The sequence below is a fragment of the Carcharodon carcharias genome, chromosome 2 (assembly GCF_017639515.1).
Source record: "Carcharodon carcharias isolate sCarCar2 chromosome 2, sCarCar2.pri, whole genome shotgun sequence".
Lineage (NCBI taxonomy): Eukaryota > Metazoa > Chordata > Chondrichthyes > Lamniformes > Lamnidae > Carcharodon > Carcharodon carcharias.
This window is the reverse complement of record NC_054468.1, coordinates 73,586,773-73,605,592: the sequence shown is the minus strand read 5'-3', so window position 1 is coordinate 73,605,592 and position 18,820 is coordinate 73,586,773.

Sequence of the window (18,820 nt, the reverse complement as noted above, 5' to 3'; positions counted from 1 at the left end):
GCAGTCTTAGTGACAACATGGATATGGGGTTAAAAGCCCTTGTTAGGGTCAAATCCTGCATCACTTCAAACATGAAATAAGGCAGTTAGGCTGCTTTAAAAACAACTAGATAATTAATTAGAACATTGGGTGCTACCTCGAGTTTATAAACTGCATCCTCGGGGATGTACAGTTCTTGTGTTGTAAATGATGATGAGAACGATACAGAGCACTGCGAAGTGCTGCATTGTTCTGGGTTACTGATGGTACTATCAAACTGCGCTTCCAGACCTACAGTGACAGGAAAGGGTCAGAATGTTGGAATGTTGCCTCCAAAACAAAGATCCCATTATAAGGTACTTACTGTATTGATGTGCCTGTAGTTGTAGACATGCTTGCATAGCAGTGAATAGAAATCAGATATAAGAGTTAGATTGTACTAGCCCGAAGCTTGAGAGAGGATTTGTGGCTTCTGCTTCCTCCTTGCTCATAAATACAACAATATTCCAGGTGATCGCCTACAAAAGAACATAAAGCTTGTACTTTAAGTTCCTCTTCCAGTTCAGGTCTGTTCCTTTGTGTTCTGTGCCATCTTGTCTTGCAAGCATAGAGATAATCTTCAAATTATGTACTGAGTATCTACATAGTGATGGGTATGTGACCTAAACTGCAGCTCTGCCTATAGCAAACATGCAGCACAGTTATGTTACATTTATTTTACAACCCTTCGAACATGTCAATGTGCCACAGCTTTCATTTGTAAGTTGAAGCCTGAATGTGTACACTACCAGAATATGGATATGCATGGGAAGTAGGATGTTCACAGATGATTGCACAGTGTTCGGTACAACTCTGTGTCAGGAGGACGGGTGAGCTGGATCAGGAGGTGAGTATGCTGTATCAGGTGGGGTGAGTTCTTTCAGGAGTGGGTGAGCAACGTAGGGATGGGATGAGCTGTATCAGGAGAGGGGGTTGAGTGGTGTCGGGTTGCCATTGTGCTGGGGTACTTTGACACTCCACTTGATTTATTTAAAGCCTTGCTCCTGAGCAAGCTTTATACCTACTAGGAACAGCTCTAAGCAAATAAGAATGAAAACCAGGGGAAGTGTAGGGCAAACTGCCCAAGATTATATGTTTACAGGTCCCAGGGGGACCATCAGTGAGGGCTCCCGCTGAGCCATTTCTGAGGTATCAAAGTTCCTGGCTCTGGTGTAAATCGGCTCCCCAGAACTTCAAATGCCAATGTGATCCTCCACTATTGGGATTGGAAGATCTGGGTCAATAGATCACATGTCTAAAAGGTCAGTCAAAGAGGTAGATTTTAAGGAGTGTCTTAAAAGAGGAAAATGAGGTAGAGAGATGGTGAGGTGTAAGGAGAGTATTCCAGAGCCTGGGGCCTAGGCAACTGAAGGCGAGGCCACCACTGGTGGAACAATTAAAATTGGGGATGCACAACAGGCCAGAATTAGAGGCATGCAGATATCTCAGTGGGTGTGGGGCTGGAGGAGATTTCAGGGATAGGGAGGGGCGAGACCATGGAGGAATTTGAAAGCAAGGATGAGAATTTTAAAATCAAGATCTTGCTTGACTGGGAGCCAATGAAGGTCAATGAGCACAGGGGTGATAGGGGAACAGGACCTGCTGCAAATTAAGACAAAGGCAGCAGAGTTTTGGATGACCTCAAGTTTATGGAGAACAGAATATAGGAGATCAGGCAGCAGTATGTTGAAATAGGCAAGTCTAGAGTTAATGAAGGCATGAATGAAACATGAAGGTTACATGAGAGGTTGGTATATGTGAAAAGTATACATGGAGCAGGTTGACAAGCAACATTTGTCCCATGAGCACAACAATCCAGGCTGACACTTCAGTGCACCACTGAGGGTGTGCTGCACTGAGAGGTAACATCTCTCAGATGAGATGTTAAACCGAGGCCTTGTCTGCTTTTTCAGGAGGACGCAAAAAATCCTATGACACTATTTTGAACAAGCACAGGGGAATTATCGCTGGTGCCCTGGCCAATATTTATCCCTCAATCAATATCACAAAAACAGTCATTATCACATTGCTCTTTGTGAGATATTGCTGAGTTCAAATTGGTTGCTGCATTTCCTGCTTTACAGCACTTGAAAAGTATGTAATTGGCTATAAAGTACATTAGGACGTCCGGTGGCCATGAAGGATGCTGTATAAATGCAATTCTTTCTTTCCTTTCTATGAATTGTGAAGACACCTTCCTGATAAATGGTACTGCTGGGTTCCCTGACCTTGCCAGATTCTACAAGGTACATCACCTTCTTTACCATCTATTCCCAGACCATGTTCATAGTGGACTGTGTTGACTTCAGTCAGCACCTTCTGCCAGGGACTGCACCTTTGTATCACTGGAGAGGTGTACTGAAGTGCCAAACAGGATAACCTGTCTCACTCCCACAACATGAAGCAGCAGCTCCACTTTACCATCCAACAAACAGAGAATTCACGAGCTGTACCACTCCAGGTACAGCTAAACTAAACACTAAACTACAGGCTTCTCACTTCATACTTATTTTGGCTACTCCTGGTTTTTCTTAGGCCCTGTGTTTTGCCTCATACGATCTTTGCAAGTGCTAAAAAAAATCAATTCAAAATATCAAGAGATTTTGCAAAGACTGTATCATTTTTTCCCACTCCACTCCTGGAATGCATCAAGTTATCTTGCAATGGTTCAGAGGAATAAAGAAAATAAGTGGGGACTAGGTCAAAGAAAGAGATAATATGAGGAGTGACAAAAAGCTCAGTCAAAGAAGTATTTTCTTAAATGAGGACAGAAAAGTGAAGAGGCAGAGGGTTTAAGGGAGAGAATTCCATTGCAGAGTCTCAGTGGCTGCCGGTAACAGAGGGAAAAGATACATGGAATAAGTTAAAGAATAAGTTAAATACGGAAGATAGGGGAACGTTGTAGCACTGGAGAAAATTACTGAAATAACAAGAAGTGAGATCATGAAGGGGTTTAAATAGGGTGAGAATTTAAAACTTGAGATATTGAAAAGCGAATGTATGTCAGTGCTGATGGAAAAGTCAACCTTACAAGAACACAAGAATGAAGAGCAGGAGTAGGCCATTTGGCCCCTGAAGCCTGCTCACCATTCAACAAGATCATGGCTGATCTGATTGTGGCCTCAACCTTGTGGCCTCAACTCGACTTTCCTGTCGGACACCATCCCCCAACGTCCCCCCACAACCACCCATAACCCTTGATTCCCTTGTTGATCAAGATTCCATCTAACTCAGTCTTGAATATGTTCGATGGCCCAGTCTCCACTCCTCTCTGAGGAAGAGAATTCCACAGACTAACGGCTCTCTGAGAAAAAAAAAATTATCCTTATTTCAGGCTTAAATGGGAGACTGCTAATTTTTAAACTGTGTCCCCTAGTTCTAGACTCCGTCACAAGCAGAAATATCCTTTCAGCATCCACCCTGTCAAGTCCCCTCAGGATCTTATATAAGATCACATCTCATTCTTCCAAATTCCAATAGATAAGGCCCAACCTTCTCAACCTTTTCTCATAAGATAACTCCTTCATCCCAGGGATCGGTTGAGTGAATGTTCTCTGAACTGCTTCAAATGCAATTATATCCTTTCTTAATTGGGAGATCAAATCTGTACACAGTATTCCAGATGCTGTCTAACTCTGGCCCTGTGATGTGGGATAGGCTATTGGCAGCACTGTTGTGGATAAATTGAAGTTTATTGAGAGTGGAGTGTTGGAGGTTGACCAGGACAACACTAAAATAGTCTAGCTTGGAGGTGACAAAGGCATGGGTTAGGTAGAGGCAGATGTGAGTAATGTCGGTAATTGGCCAACTTTATGATCAAAATTATAAGTCTAAAGGCTCAGCTCAGTACTCAATAGAATGCCAATGTTTCAAACAGTACAGTTCAGCATGAGACATTGACTGGGGAGGAGGATAGAGTCAATGGTGATGTTGCTGTGGTTGAAGATGGTGATTTCAGTCTGTCAGCATTTAACTGGAAGAAACTATGGCCCATCCACGTTTTCTAACCTAAGTGGTGAGTTTTGTATTAGGAATTCAAATATTTTACTGTGTCCACTTAATCTGCAGCTTGAACTTGCAAGGTTGCTCTTCAAATGTAAAACATCATCTTTGACACATGAGTCAACGCTTGAAAGGCTGCTGAATTCCTAACTGGAATAAACCTTTGTGCCAGCTTTTTGTTTCTGTTCTCTGACTAATCAAGCCATTAAATGGCTGCTAACCTGATCCAACCTTAGAGATCATGTCCCAGACACCACAATCACCATCCCTGGGTATGTCCTGTCCCACCAACAGACAGACCAGGTAGAGATGGCGGTACAGTGGTATACAGTTGGGAGAGAGTTGCCCTGGGAGTCCTCAACTTTGACTGCAGACCCCATCAAATCTCATGGCATCAAGTCAAACATGGGCAAGGAAACCTCCTGACCTCCTGCTGATTACCACGTACCACTCTCCTTCAGCTGATGAATCAGTACTCCTCCATGTTGAACACCACATGGAATGCAGTGGTTCAAGAAGGCAGCTCACCACCACCTTCTCAAGGGCTGTTCGGGTTGGGCCATAAATGCTGGCCCAGCCAACGATGTCCACATCCCCTAAACAAATTTTAAAAAACCTACTAATGGTGCTTATACCAAAATTTTCAATGCTTTCTGTTACCAGCTTTTAGTCTGGTAATCAGCCTGCATTTTATGACTAGAGAGTGACAAATCTTTGGCTTTTCTAGTGATATATTGGTCCTGTTTGTCTTCTGCAGTGGTCTGTAGGGTCTGTACACTCACTGTGACCCATAACCCTTAACCCCATATGGACTCTGCACCCCCATCCACACCACCCCAATTCCTGCTGTTCCATTTTTTTGATGTGTTGTTTTGCTCACTTCTCCATGATTTTATTAATCATTCATTCCTGCTGCACCATTAATTCATTAATTCATTGGTATTTACTTAGTTGTGCTGCAATGTTCAGCAGTACCTTTTCATCATTGTCAATAAGTTGTGATGAACATGCTTTGTGTTTGTTTCTGTGGTTTAGTTTTCTTCTTGTGATTAATGTCAAAAATATATCTTTAGTCTAATTTAAGTTTTCGGTTTATTTTATTTTTAAAAAGTTCTATGCACTACTTTAGTAGCAATTCTGTCATCATGCTTTTTGCTCTCACATTATTTAGAAATATCAAGATGTGCAGATATTGACTGGCCACTTTTGAGGCCACGGTGATCAATTAATCGTTATAAAAAATGTTCATATCTGCTTCTCCTCTGAGAAATTTCAAAACCTAGCCCAAACTTCACGGGCCACTCTTGCATTAGTTTGCTACCGTTACTAAATTTGAATATTATTCTTATATTCTTCTGAACGTCATTGAAAATATATAAATAGCAAAGGTCTCAGCATTCAGCCTGTGATAGTCATTGGTGACTTAGAGTTATTATGACATTGGGGAACTACTACAGATGCAGAAATCATTTCCAGAAGTGCAATAACACAAAGCAACTTCAGCTGATTTTCTTGGGCTTCATAAACTACAAAAGTGTGCTGTTATAAATAAAATATTTAACATGTAGTCCTGCAATATAAATATTTCCCTACATGAATAAGTGAAACTCATTCCTAACTTTGTTGTACATGTCAAGATTACTACACTTGTGCAGATATTTGTCCTATATTATGGTTGATCTGATTCTCCAATATCAGCTGGTATCTGTTTCCCTCTTGAAGAAAATTAATAATTCAATATGGATCGTAATTTTAATATGTACGTACTATATATAGATAGGCTAAGTCATACTTTAAGATGTTTTGGCTCGGTGGTAGCATTCTTGACTCTGGTCAATTTGTTGTGTCTGTGGCTCTATGAATTCTCCAATCACTCATCCCTGATGCTCCAATAATTATCTGGTGCCCACTACTCCATTGATTCACCCGTACCCACTTTTCTATTATATAATTAATTCACTGGTGCCCAATGCTCCATTAATTCACTAATTGACTTTGTGGTTACCTAGCTTTGATACAAGGCTGAACAGTACCCTTCTACTCCTGTCAATGGGTTGTGATCCATATACTCTATGTTGCTTATTATAGATTCATTTCTCCAACTGCAATTGTCAGGTGTCAAAAAAAAATATAGAAACACAGAAATTTACAGCACAAGAGAAGGCCTTTAGGCCTATCTTGACTGTGCTGTCCAAAAAAGAGCTACCCAGCCTAATGCCACATTGCAGCTCTGGATCTGTGAACCTATTAGTTACAGCACTTCAAATGTATATCCAAGTACTCTTTAAATGGAATGAGGGTTTCTGCATCTACACCCTTTCAAGCAGTGATTTCTAGGCACCATTCTCTGGGTGAAAACTTTTCTCTTCAACTCTCGTCTCATCCCCTTAGTAATTACTTTAAATCAATGTCCCCTGATTTTTGAGCTCTCTGCTAAGGGAAATAGGTCCTACTGTTCAATCTTTTTAGGTTCCTCATAATTTTGTAGATCTCAATTAAAACTTCCCTTGGCTTCCTATGTTCCAAAGAAAACAACTCCAGCCTGTCCAATCCTTCCTTAGAGCTAAAGCTCTCCAGTCTTGGCAACATATGTGTAAATCTCCTTTGTATTCTCTCTCTTGTGAGATCACATCCTCCCTGTAATGCAGTGACCAGAACTCTACACAATACTCTAGCTGTGACCTAATTAGTGTTTTATAATTCCAGCTTAACCTCTCTGCTCTTATATTCCATGCCTCAGCTAATAAAGGAAAGTACCCCATATATCTTCTTAACCACCTTACCTATTTGTGCTGCTACACCCATGGATCTGTGGACATGAACTGCAAGTTCCCTCTATTCCTTTACAGTGCCTTTTTCCATAACAGCACTAATCTAACTGAATTCTGATGACTGATATCAACATGCTCTTCCAATAATACCCCTTCCACCTGCCCAGCTTCACTCTCTACAACTAAGTCCAGAACTGACCGTTTTCTTGTTGGGCTTGCTTTGTACTGGTTAAAAAGATTCTCTTAAATGCATTTTAAGAATTTTGTGCCCACTATGCCTTTTACACTGATTCTATCCCAATTAATATAAGTTGTCTTCAGTTAAACTCCTATGGCCTCACTTGGTGATCCTTTTAGCATACCATCCTTCCTCACACCTCTAATCGCTTCTTCAACCAAAATTGCACCCCCACCATTTTTATTACCCACTCTATCTCATCTGTAAACCCTGTAACCAAAAATGTTGAACTATATCCCTGCCCTTTTTTTAAAGTATAATTTAACAAAAGCTATAAGATCATACATGTGTTTATCTGTGCTTTAGGTTTTTCCGCCTTATTCATCAGACCCCTTGCATCAAAGCATATACTATAAAGCACTTCCAAACTCCATTGTTGTCTGTTTTTTAGCCATTGTTTCCTCTGCCTTCCACACTCATGTTACTAATTTTCTGACTTCCATTTCCAGCTTCACCATTTAGGCCAATTGATCTATGCTTATGTTTATCCTCCACATGAGCCTCCTCCCACCCCTTTCATCTAACTCTATCACATTATTTTTTTTCTCATCCCTCCCTATCACTGTCATTACCTCCAGCCCTACAACCTCCTATGATTTCTGCACTCATCTAATTCTAGCCTCTTGAACAAATCTGATTTTAATTGTTTTCCCCATTGGTGGCTGTGCCTTCAGCTCTGGGCCCTAAAGTCTGGAAGTCCTTCTCTAAACCTCTCACCCACTTCAACACTCTTTCCTTCTTTAAGATGCCTCTTAAAACTTGACCGACCTTTTGGCCATCTGCCCTAATGCCTTATGTGGTCCAGTGCCGAATCTTGCTTTATAATGGTTCTGTGAAGAGACTTCAATATTCGTTTTTCAATCTTATTACTTAAAAGATGCTGTGCAAATACAAGTTGTTTTAGTTGTTTTGTTGTAAACTTGAACATTCTTTTGATATTCTGGTGAGAACCGTTGAAGAACTATAAACAGCAAGCAATCCTTCCCATTGACATATAAACTGTGAGGTCAATGTCCACTCAAGAGAGATGAGCACAATAGTCTAGGCCAACACTGAAGGAATCAAATAAGATGTTTAGATACTGGTCTTGTGTATGCAAAAGACACCCTGGCATTATTTGAAGAAAAATCAGGGAGTTGACCTGGCATCCTGGCCAACTCACTCAACACCATCAAAGCAAATTATTTGGCCATACCTGCTTGTGGGACAACGCTGTGTGCAAATTTGCTGCTATGTTTCCAAACATTACAACAGTGCTTACACTTCAAAATATACTTCATTGGTTATGGTGTGCTTTGGAATGTCCTGAGATCATGAAAATCACTAGATGAATATATAATTTTCTCTATTTAAACTTGATAATCTTCTAGAGGATAAATTATGGATTCAGATTCTTATGTAGTTCTATTTCAAAGGAGCATACTCATTGAAAGCTCATTGCTACAGCAAAAAAGGGAAGGTCTGCTGTTAAAGATGATGCAGCATTACTCACTATCTGACTACAGAAGTAACCAGATATGGAACAACATCGTTTTAGAGGAAAGTTGACACTAACCTTGGGAATACTAGATAAAAGGGAACTAACATGGGAACAGGAGAATCATTTCTGAGAGAGTTGGTGGGGAGGTCACGTAATCTTGCAAAGCTTCCTCTCAAACACTGCAGCTGAGCTCTCTGAGATAGGAAATGTAGGAAGTAATACTGTTTTGGTGGATTTGACGTGTACAAAACTGGCTGTGCAAGGTCATGTAGTCCAGAATTTAAAGTTCAAAACCTGAAATTAAAATAAAGAACATTTTTGATTTTCAAATAAGATTGCAACATTTCAAAGCTGTGTGTGTTTTAAACAATTATCCCTTTTATCAAAAATACTTCTAACAAAAATCCAAATTTTGTGCCCTCAATGCCTTTTACATTGATTCTATCCCAATTAATATTAGGATAGCTGTCATTCATTCAAAATGTAATTGCCATAGCATTGCAGTGAGAAATTCATATCATAAAGCAACTTCACCTGCTTTGCTTGAGTTACAAAAGTATTCATTTCAAAATATCTTTTTCCCTTTAATAGTACTACAGGTGCCATAACCAAGGAATTAAGACCCACCCCCCCCCTTATGAGGCTTGCCATCAACCATTAATAAATTAACTATGTATAGATTTGTTGGTCAGTCTCGCTTCTGAAAATATTTTATGCACGATGCTGCTGATGACATAACAGCCTTTTGGTATAAAGGGACATGGATTTGGATAATGTTAGTAAAATTAAACTCTGTACATAAAGTATGTACACATTTGTACATGTCGACTGAGCCTGACTGATCATTTTATATATTTATAGCATTTGAGTATTTATCTGCAGTACTTGTATAAAATTTACATTCACTTTGTGTTTGTGTACATATAAAAATATACATACATAAAATAAATTTTATGAATACATATGTGTTGTTCATATATTTGACTGAATATCTATGTTTTACGTCTTGGGTAAATTAGTTCGTTGGCTAACCTAACTCTAACTGCATGCCTTCCTATGTTCTCATCAATTGCTGCTTGCAATCAATAATGAGGAGAGACTGATGTAAGAATAAACAGTAATGATTTATTGAGTCAGAGGGCAGAGCACCAGATCATATGTGCTCACTCAGAAACCTCCAGAATTAGACTTACAGTTCCCAGTTGCCCATGCTGTACAGTGATTTATCAGTGCTGTCACATGATCAGTGCACTTGCATTCTCTTAAAGGGGTAGATTACCTCACTTTACCACATCTCACCCCCTTTACTTAAAAGTACAGCTAACAAATTTAAAACTCATTAACTATTTACACAATAACTATTTACAGGTCAAGTCTCTCCAAAGGCCTTCTTTGACAGATTGAGCGTCATAGCCCAACAACCTCAACTGGTGTTTCTGAGACCTCCTTCTCAGAGGACAGTTGTCCACTAGGTTCCTCTGTGGAAATTGGCAGGTTTGTCTCCTGACCCCCTTGGATCCCACAGTCCCCACCGGTGCTTCAAAATCATGTGATCTGTCCTCCACATGTGGCACAGACTCAAATGAAGACTGCATTTCTTCTTGTGGGACTGGTGTTCTTTTGCAGAGGTGATCCGTGTGTCTTCTAATTATTTGGCTATTTACTGATAAATCATAGGAGAGGGGTCCAGTTATTGCACTCACCTCACCTAACAGCCAGTTTGGCCCATCTACAAGTTCTTCGCAAAGATCACATCTCCCACCGTGAAAATTCTTTCGCGACCATGACCATCATGCCTGGTCTTCTGTGCCTCTTGGCTTTTCTCAACACTCCTCTCTAAATTCAGCTGGATAAGCGTCAGGCAGGTGCGGAGACGGCTCTTCATTAGTAGTTCTGCAAGGGCAATGCCAATTGTTGTGTGTGGCGTGCTCCAGTATGCGATAAAGAACCGGGATAATCTCGTGCCGAGGAATCCCCTTCCATCTTTTTCATCCCGGAATTAAAGGTTTGGACTGCCCGTTCAGTCATGCCGTTTCCTGCTGGGTGGTAGGGTGAGGTTTTGATATGGGTAATGCCGTTAAGGGTCACGAACCTGTGGAACACCCTGCTGGTAAAAGCGGTCCCGTTGTCAGACACGAGGACCTCCGGCAACCCATGCACCGCAAAACTCTAGCGTAAACAGTCTATGGTGGCAGCCGGCGTGGGCGACCGGACTTCATTGACTCCCACTCCATATGGAAGGGCATCTGTCAGTAAAAGGAACATTGTGCCCAAGAAGGGTCCCACGTAATTGATGCACCCATGGCCGCCCTGGCCATTCCCATGGGTGCAATGCACCTGCTGGCATTGAGGACAGTTTTTGACCCGGGTTTCTATATCCTGGCCACCAGAAATAGCTGCATGTGAGCATCTTCAATCTGTTAATGCCCGGTGAGCGCTATATAGCTCAGCTAATAACGGCCTTTGCCCTCTCGGGGGCATGATAACCCTTGTTCCCCAGAGTGATATGCCATCCTGGCAGGGAGGTTCATATTTGCGATCAGAATAGGGCTTCATCTCCTTGGATTTAGATCCATCTGACCAACCATTCAAGGCCTGCTTGCAGACATTAGATAATAGTGGATCCCGGCTTGTTCACTCATGAATTTGTCTGGTTTAAACAGGGAATGAATCCAGAAAATTTAGCACTAAGACCATTTCCTGGGGAATTGGACCCTCTCCGTTATTAGCTGGCAGGGAAAGGCAGCTTAGTGCATCGGCATGTACAATTTGAGTTCCCGAACAGTGAACAAAAGTGTATCCATAGGTGGCTAATATTAGTGCCCATCTCTGGATGCGAGCCAATGCAATAGGGGTTATCACTTTGTGTTCGCCAAATAATCCCAGTAGGGGCTTGTGGCTGGTCATAATATGGAAATGGCAACTGTGGAGATATTGATTAAAATTCCGGGTGCCGAACACAATAGATAAGTCCTCCTTTTCAATCTGAGAATACCGTCACTGCAACACTGAGTGTGTGAGATGTATAACCAATGGGTTGTTCGGAGCCATCTGCCATCCAATGTGAAAGGACAGCCCCTATTCCATAAGGGGATGGATGACATGTTAAAATTAATTTCTTCTTGGGGTCAAAGTGGATCAAGAAGGCTGACGATCTTAACAATCGTTTCACTTTCAGGAAGGCATCCTGGTGCGGTGCTTGCCAACTCCATTTCTGGTTCTTCTTAAGCAGGCCATACAATGGGGCCAGCACAGTAGATAGGTTTGGGAGGAATTGGCCGTAGTAGTTTACCATGCCTAAGAAGGCTTTAATTTCTATGGTATTCCTTGAGGCACACGCCTCGCGAATGGCCTGGACTTTTTCTTCCACAGGATGCAGGCCCTGAGCATCAACTTTGTGGCCCAAGTAAACTACCTCCTTAGCTTGGAACAGATACTTCCCTCATTTTAAATGTACCCCCACTTGTGCAAAGCATTTGAGCACCTCTTCTAAATTTGCTAAGTGTTCATCATCGGTCAGTCCGATAACCAATACATCATCCAGTTTAATGATAACGTGGGGCAATCCAAGGAGCAAGTTTTCAATCATTCTTTGGAAAATAGCACACGCCGAGGAGACCCCAAAGGTTAGGCGTGTCTATTGATACAATCCTCAGTGCATATTAATGGTGATTAATTCCCGGGAGTCCTTTTCCAACTCCACCTGCTGGCAGGCATGGCTCATGTCTAATTTCGAATATGTGGTGCCCCTTGCCAGCTTCAAATACAATTCCTCAATCTTGGGTATCGGGTGTCTGTCAAGTTTGGCCACCTTATTGACAGTTAGCTTATAGTCATCACGTAAACATATGCCTTGATCCGGCTTCAGTACAGGTGCGAAGGGTGCTGCCCACTCAGAAAATTGCACTTGTTGTAGGATGTCCGATTTTTCCAGTCTGTCCAGTTCGGATTCAGCTTTGTCCCACAGAGCATAAGCGACTGATCTGGCTCTTATAAGTCTGGGCGTTGCATTCGGGTCTACATGGATCTTGGCTTGTAGCCCTCGTATCCTTCCTAACTTATCGGTGCAAATGGAAGTATACTTTTGCAACAACTCCTGTAAACCTTTTGTTGTATTTTGAAAAATTTTGGCCCATTTCAATTTAATCTTTTCGAGCCAATTGTGGCCTATTAAGCTGAGGCCCTCTCCAGCTACGACTAAAAAGGGCAACCTTTCTGATTGATCGCTATACGTCACTGAGACTTGATATAATCCTTTCAATCTTATTCCTTCATTTGTGTATGTCTTCAGCTTTGTGTCCGAAACTTCGAAGGATGGGTTCCTTTACTCATATCTAAACGTATGCTCTCCAATGACAGACATCGACGCTCCCCTATCGACTTCCATCTTAATGGGTTGTCCATTAACTGTAATGACTACTTGGATTGGCTCGGTTCCATCCACTTTGAATTATATAACGAATGGATGTCTTATTGTATATCTTTTGGCTCTTCCATGAAACATATTTCACAATTTTTCCTTCTGCCTTTATAGTGCTGTTTTAGCCTTTCTCTGCAGTGCTGCTTATGTGGCCATAGCGGTGGCAGGAAAAGCACTCGACTTGTTTGAGTTGTCGTTCACTCACTGCAGGCCTGGATGTAGTTCTCTCATTCATTTTGTGGGTTTTCACTGCAGTAACATTGTTTTTCAATGGTCTGGAGCTAGAGAGCGTTTCCCTCCTTTCCAAGGTGTCCGAAGTTTTCGCGCCTTTTGTTGCCGGATTGTCCTGCTCGACCAGATGGATGGCGTCATTTTGTGTATCTTTTATAACTTTGGCATTTCTAATAGTACACTCCATTGCAGTAGCTAAATCTAATATCTTACTGAAGTCTAGGCTAGGTTCGGCTAGTAAACACCTTTGGATAGTATCATCTCCAAAGCCGCCTATCAGCCTGTCTCTCAACATATCACTAATGGACGTTCTGAATTCGAAATGCTCAGTTAATGCCTTTAAAATGGCCACATAGTCAGCTATTGTCTCCTCCGGAAGCCTGTTCATTGAATTGAACTTGAAGTGTTGCATAGTAACTGAGAGCTTTGATCTCAGGTGGCTCTGTACAATTTTTATTAACTTGTCGAAAGTCTTTGAGTCTGTGGCGCTAGGTGACATAAGGCTGCGGATCAGTCCGTACTTTTTGTTCACACTTAAGGATAAATGAATCACCATCTTCTTCTCCTCCTCCACAATGTTGTTAGTGGTTAAAAAAAAGAATGCTAAGCATTCAACATACCAACACCAGTCATCTGAAATGGGGTCAAATGGATCGACATGCCTGAATTGCGGCATCGTGAACGACTGCAAGGGGACTGCACTTCCGATCAGCTTTCCAGGTAATGCCGAATTTAGGTGTTTGGATTACTGCGGAGTTGCCCTCTCTCTGGGATCTCTTGTTTCCTTTCACAGAGTTGCCCTCTTTCTGAGGACTCTTATAATTTTCTGCCCATAGTCATTTTTCATGTATTTACCAGTTTAACTGCATTGCCGCTTTAAGAGCAGTCACCTTTTTTTAACTCTGTCTCTGCAGCTGTGAGCTTTTCTCCACTGGATTTTGTGCTCTTTTCAAATTTTGGCAGGATCCCCATGATCACAATTCTGCAGAGTTTTTTTAATTTTAAACTGCAGCACATGCTCCGATTGCCGGCTATCACCTGTTTTACAAGGTAAGTACAAATGCTCATTCCAATGCTTTGCTCACCTGTCTTGTGAGCTCACCCTCAGAGGTCTTACAATGTTTTTGCCTTCGTCGCCACTTTTACATCTTGGGTAAATGAGTTAATTGGCCAACCGAACTCCAACTGCACACCTTCCTATGTTCAGATCAATTGCTGCTTGCAATCAATATTGGGGAGAGACCTATATAAGAATAAACAGTGAATAAACAGAGCACCAGATCATACCAGAAACCTCCAGTACTAGACTTACAGTTTGCAGATGCCCGTGCTGCACAGTTATTAGTACACGTGATCAGCACACTTGCATTCTCTCAAAAGGACAGGGTACCTCACTTTACCACACTATGTCTCAACACTTCCTAGCAGACTATACCTGATCAGATTCAACAATTACAAGTGCCTTCATCCAACAAACATGGTCATTCTAAAAGGGATTTGCTTCATTTCACTTCAAAACCAATATACAGCTATAAATTTACTTGACATACCTAAGAAGGGAAGACCTTAACATGTGGATGGAATTCTTGGCTGGGTTGGCTGTGATGGGAATCCAGGTACAGGCTGGACTCATCAATGCTCTTCTCTCCTTTTCAGGAGAAGACTGCACACAATTCCGCCAAGCGGATACGGACTGGTGGAGGCCAGGCCCAGTCGGCCATCCTGACTCTTTTTAAACAGCATGCCATGGATCTGGAGAGGTGCCATGCTCCCAGATCCACCAGTGGCAGTGAGGCTGCGGTGCCATGGGGAGGTATGTTTGCTGAGCACTCAGGTCACCATGTGTATCCCAGCAGGCATGGCACTGCTGAATGCTCAGTGATTGAAGTTTGCAACATGGGTTGACCATTGATTATGGAAGGTTGAGCGTATAATGATCCGAGGGACAGGCATGCACATTGACATTGTCTCCACTTTAACTAATCAAATGTCCTTGTTCCTCCTTTCAGCATCACCGGAGCAGGGTTGGGAGGAGGAGGCAGGAGGACCCACCTCTCACACCTGAGGGCCCTGAACATATTGAGTCACCAGCGTCACACCGTCTCTGCTAGGCAGGCACCAGCGCAGGTACTAGCACCTCGGTGGGAATTAGATCTTCAGCTAGTGTACTGGGGCACAGCGGTGTGGGCACTTCACACTCGCATGAGGTGTGGGCAGAGACAGAGAGTGACCATGGAGCCAGCAGTCAGAGCTCTGCTGGGGACCAGGCACATGCTGATGATGTGCCTCTTGGGTCGTCCGTGAGGCAGCAAATGCTGGAAGTGCAGCGGGGTATGCGGGAGGATACAGCAGAGATATATGAGGCTATGCATGACATGGTGCCCGCTTTGGAGGAGTGCTAGCTGAAGGTTCACTGGATTAAACCTCCCGGGTGTCCCTGCCTCTCTGGAGTTTGCCCGGGTCAGCGTCTACCCCCCTCAACATTCTCCTGTGCCTGCTCATCCTCGGACGCACTGCTGGACTCATTGTGTGCAGCCAGAGCAACTGCATCCACATCTTATTCATCCACTGCTTCCCCCCTTTCCAGCACCAGATTATGGAGAACGCAGCATGCAACCACGATCAGGGACACACAGTTTGGGGGGTACTGGAGTGTGCCCCCTGAACAGTCCAGGCATCGGAAGTGCATCTTGAGAGGACCAATGGTTCTCTCTACCACAGCCGTTGTGGAGGTATAGCTCCTGTTGTACCACTGCTCGGTCTCTGTTCTTGGATGGTGGAGAAGCGTCATGAGCCACCTTCTGAGGGGTTAGCCATCATCAAGCTGGGCTGAAGGACTGAAGAGCCTTGGCACCTGGGAGTGTCTGAGGGGGTAAGCATCGTGGGAGCTGCCCGGGTACCTGGCATAGACTTACAGAATCTGCATCTCGTGATCACACACTATCTGCATGTTCATGGAATCGAAGCCCTTCCTTTTGACGAAGGCACCGGGCTCACCTGCTGGCGCCTTGATGGTCACATGTGTGCAGTCTATTTCACACTGGACGCAGGGGAAGCCAGTACTGGCTGCAAAGCCTCTGCTCGCTGTGTCTGGCTGGCCTCATCCCAGCGGTAGTGGATGAAAGTCAATGCACACCTGAACAGTGCATCTGTGACCTGCTTGACAAAAGTGTGGACAGCTGACTGGGAGATTCCGCAAAGATCACCCACTGACCCCCGGAAAGAGCCGGAGGCATAGACGTTGAGGACAGCTGTGACCTTCAGCGCCTCTGGCATGGGGTGCCCACCCACACAGTTGGTGCAAATCTCAGGGCCTATCATCTGCCAGATGGAGGTGACTGTTGCCCTTGAGAGCTGAGCCTTCTTTGGCACTGCACCTCAGACATATTGATGTAGCTGCTTCGCTGCCTGTGTGCCCTGGCAGTAGGATAGTGGCATCTTCTGTGGCCCCTTCAGCCTTGGACTTCCTCTTGGCCCTGTACCCCGCATGCCTATACCTCTCCTCCAAAGATGGTTCCCGTGGAGGCTGAATGTGGACTCCGGCTCCTCCCCATTCTGGTCCTCCCTTCCTCCTCAGAATAGGTGCCTCCAGTGGATGGCACAACTCCCATTCAGGCTAAATGAAGATTTCCTGAAACCTGCAGGCCCCAAAAATGATCTTTACTGTAGAGTCTTGATCTGAAGGCTGTTACTGCTGTCCAAGCAGCTGTGAAGAGTTTGGATATATTCCTGCTCACGCAGGCAAGTATCAGTAACTTTCACAATTAAATATCTAACAGATACCACTAGTGACCCCACTTAACCCTTTTATCCTGCCCGTGGATGAGGTTTATACAAATGTTTCTTACCCGCCTGCCTGTTGCGCCCGTGCGACATCCCGAAGATTGCAGGGGCCCTGAAAAATTGTAAACAATTACTGCCTCAAGGGCCTTAACTAGCTGATTAGTTAATGGCGAGCCTGCATCCGAGAACATCGTGCACCCGCCCACCTAAATATTACGATGGCGCGCCGTGACGTCGGGACACTCGCCTGATGTCACCGCGCGTAATTTTACGCATCGGCGTGCGGGAGTGGACCCTGCACGCCAAAGAGAAAATTCTGTTTTTCTTATTTAAGTTTTCTTAAATAAGTTCTCTTGTTTCTGTTGGACTCAGTGTTTACTGCTCTATTCAACACGGTATTAATGTACACATTAGGGTGCATTAATTCCCAAAGAAAATAGGACCGCAGTATTAGTCGAAAGGTCACAGACGTGGGTCTAAAGACAGCTCAAATAAGTGCTGTGGGTCCACAGATTCAGAATTGATATTCTTCTTATTTGTGTGAACTCCAAATGTCTGTCACAGATTGTGCATGTCATATCAATTCTCCTGTACCATTTGTAGTTTCCTAGCATTTCTAAATTAACCAAGTTGCCTACCTTGATTAATTTTGTTCTGAAACATTCATTGCATATTTTCATCAACACCATTCCCCTATATTTTAGGAAAAGCTGGAATACAAACACCGCTGGCCCAATAGTGTTATGTGGTAACACCACCATGAATGATGTGGCTTGACTCTGACATTCCACAGGCTATTTGCATTGTCGAGCAGAAGCTAGTATCTGCTGATGATGCAGTAAATTATGTTCCCAATATTTAACTGGAGAAAATTTCTATTAATCCAGTACTGAATGTTGGACAGACAGTCTGATAATTTAGCAACAGTGCAGGAGTCAAGAGAGGAGGTAGTGAGGTAGAACTGGTTGTCATTAGAACCCTGATTCATATGTTCATATGTTCAGGTAAAAACTAATGCTAAGGGTCAGCATATAGATCAATAGGAGGAAGGGGCCAAGGATAGACCCTTGGAGGACACCAGATGTAATGTGTAAGAGCAGGAAAAGAAGCCATTGCAAGTCATCCTGTGACTAAGATTAGATAGAAAAGAATGGAACTGGGCAAGTGCAGTTGCTGGATGACAGTGAAGGACAATGGTGTGGTCAACTGTGTCGAAGGCTACAGACAGATTGAGAAGGACAAAGAGGGATAGTTTAACTTCGTTACAGTCACATAAAATGTCATTAGTGATACTGATTAAAGAATTAACTCTCTAAGAGTTGCATATGTCATTTCTATCTTTAATGCCCTTATCCGCTGGTCAAAGTAATTTTTTTTTACTCTTTCAAACTCAATATAAGTTTGTCCAGGCAGATTTCTCATATTCCTAAAATTCTGCCTGTGTGCCTCAGGAACCAACTCATATACACTCAAAATAGCCTTTTTGTAACCACATCATAGTTCACCGACATTTCTTCTGACAGTCGAGCAACAATGTCCAGTTTTCCTGTGGCCATTTTATTTGTTTAGCTATCTTTGCAAATGAAATAAAGAATGCTTCCATGTCTCTTTCTTCAACTTTGGAAGAGTTGTACAAATTTAAACATCTCCCCACTGGGTTTTAGGTTAAAGGCTTTTTCATCATCAGAACTTTCCTCAGCATCTGTTGTCTCCTTTTTAAAATCCAGCTTTTTAAGCTGATACTCTGTCTCTTTCCTTCATTCTCTCCTCCCCCTTCTGGCCCTCTCTTCCTTCTCAGAGGAGGTGCTTCCAGCGGAGACAACAATCTCCTTTCCCAGGGTAAGGGAAGGCTGTCTGATACCTGGAAGGCCCCAAGT